The sequence below is a fragment of the Trichechus manatus genome, unplaced genomic scaffold, assembly GCF_000243295.1.
Source record: "Trichechus manatus latirostris isolate Lorelei unplaced genomic scaffold, TriManLat1.0 scaffold00027, whole genome shotgun sequence".
NCBI lineage: Eukaryota > Metazoa > Chordata > Mammalia > Sirenia > Trichechidae > Trichechus > Trichechus manatus.
Window position 1 is genome coordinate 10,477,933 of NW_004443963.1, and position 2,970 is coordinate 10,480,902.

Below are 2,970 nucleotides of genomic sequence, written 5' to 3' on the forward strand. Positions count from 1 at the left end.
TGGTGAGATCTTCATTTATTAAATCTTCTTTAGTTTCTCTCAGAAATGTTTTGTGATTTTCAGCATAGAGGTCTTCCATATATTTTCTTAAATTTATTCCTAAGAATTTCTTTTGGAGTTTTTGATATTATTTCAAATTATATTGTTTCCTAAATTTCATTTTCTAGTTGCTTGGTACACTGACCAATTATCCTTTAATTGTGCTAAGTTCAATTATTCTTTCTGGTACTTGTTTATAAGGAGCCCTGGTAGCTCAGTGGTTAAGCACTCAGCTGCTAACTGAAAGCTTGGCTGTTGGAACCCACAAGCTCAATCCGTAGGAGAAAGATACAGCAGTCTGCTTCTGTAAAGATTTACAGCCTTAGAAACCCTAAGGGGCAGTTCTACTCTGTCCTATAGGGTTGCTATCAGTTGGAATTGACTCCACAGCAATGGGTTTCAGATTCCAATATTAATGCCTTTTATTTCTCTAATTATAACAGCCAGGCCCTCCAATACAGAATAGAAATGATGAAACCAGACACCTTACCTTGTTCCTAATCTTAGGTACAAAAGTTTCAATATTTCCTCATTGTTAAGACATAAAATGTTAGCTATAGGTTTTTTGGAAATGCACTTTATCAGATTGACACCATTCTCTTATATTCTTAGTTGGCTGAGAATTTTTATCATGAATAGGTATTGAATTTTCCAAATGATTTTCTAAATCTATTGAGAAGTGAGGATGGTGAGACTTTGTCTCACTCACTTTGGGAACGTTATCAGGAAGGACAAATTCTTGGAGAAAGAAGACATCATGCTTGGTAAAGTAGAGGGTCTGCGAAAAAGAAGAAGACCTTCAACAAGATGGATTGACACAGTGGCTGCAACAATGGGCTCAAACATAGAAATGATTGTGAGGATGGTGCAGGACTGGGCAATGTTTTGTTCTCTTGTACATAGCGTCGCTATGAGTTGGAAACAACATCACCTAACACTGAGGAGATTATATACCTATATTTATCTACTTTATTCACTTAATGTGCTAAATTACATTGACTGATTTTCAAATGTTAAACCAAACTTGCATTTCTGGGATAAACCCTGCTTTGTCATAGTGAATTACCTTTTTACATACATTGCAGGACTCAATCTGATAATATTTTGTTGAAGATTTTTGTTCCCATGTACATGAGGAATATTGGTCTATAATTTTCTTTTTTGGTAATGTCTTTGCCAGGTTTTAGTATTAGGGTAATGTCGACATCACAAAATATGTCAGGGAGTGTTCCTTCCTCATCTATTTTCTGCAAGAGTTTGTGTAATACTGTTTTTGTTTTTTGTCCTTAAATTATTGGTAGCATTCACTAGTGAAACCATCTGAGGCTGATGTTTTCTTTGTGGAAACATTTTTAATAATGAATTCAGTGTCTTTTTGAATCTATTTATATTGTCTGTTTCTTCTTATTTCAGTTTCGGTAACATGTGATTTCAAGCAATTTATCCATTTCATCTAAGTCATAAAATTTACTGGCATATAATTAGTCATCCTATTTCTTTATTATCCTTTTATTTTCTGTAAAATCTGCAGTGATTTCCCCTGATATTCCTAATACTGATAATTTTCTTTTTCTCTTTTTGATTGATCAATGTTGCTGAGAATTTATAAATTTTATTAACCTTTTCAAAGAACCAGCTTTTGGATTTTTTTCCCTCTATTGTTTGTTTGCTATTTCACTTATTTCTGCTTTTATGTTTATTATTTCCTTTTTCACAGTTTGGGTTTAAGGGATTAATTTGCTCTTCTTTTTCTAGAGTTTTAAGATGGAAACACAGATCATTAATTTTAAACCTTTCTTTTTTCTAATATAACAACTTAAAGCAATCCTTTTTCCTCTAAGCACTGCTTTAGCTGCATCCTAGAAGTTCTGACACATTGTATTTTCATCATTATCATTCAATTCAAAGTATTTTTCATTTCCTTTGTGATTTCTGTTCTGGCCCGTGTGTTATTTAAAAGTGTGTTTAATCTCCAAATTTCAGTGCACATCTAGATATTTTATTATTATTGCTCTTAATATAATTCCTTTGTGATTAGTGAATATAGTCCATAAGTTTTAATCCTTTGAAATACATTGACACTAATTTTATGGCTCAACATATGGTCTATGTTGATGAATGTTCCATGTGCACTTGAAAACAATGTGTATTCTGCAGTTGTTGGGTGTAATGTTCTATAAATATTGATTAGATTGTTGTAAATCAGGTTCCCCAGTAAACAGATTCTGCCATGGTGATTTGTATGCAAGAAGTTTATTGAAGAATGCTCCCAGTGATTAACAATTGTGGACAAAATGAACAGCAGAGAAGTCCCTGGGTGGTGCAAATGGTTAACTCACTCAGCCACTAACCAAAAGGGTGGAGGTTCAAGCTGCCCAGAATCACCCTGAAAGAAAGGCCTGCAAATCTACTTTTGAAAAATCAGCCATTGGTAAACCTATGCAGTACAGTTCTACTCTGACACACACGGGGTCACCATGAGTCGTAGTTGACTTGACAACGACTGGTATGAAAAGCAGAATTGGGCTGAGAGAGTAGTTGAACTGCACTATAATTTCAACAGAGGCCTCAGTTGATCTTACTGGGAGCATGGGAATGGGAAATCTCATGAGAGTTGTACAAAATCATGGCAAGAAAGCTGGCTGTTTATTCTCTCACATCAACCAGTCGTTGGATGCCCGCTTGCCATCAGGAAAGGGATTGGCCTAAAGAAAGGGGCTTTCTTTGGCTGAGGGTAAACATCACAGAGAGACTCAGGCTGAGAAATGGCAGCCTCTAACAATCCTGATAGCTAGGCAAATGCATACTTAAGTCCTGGAGGGGGAGATTGGACAGCCCAGCATGGCGTCTACTACCATCTATTCTATGGTGTGATAGGTTCCACTGATTTCACATTAAGTTCTGGGAGCAGCTCCTCCAGGATTCTCTGGG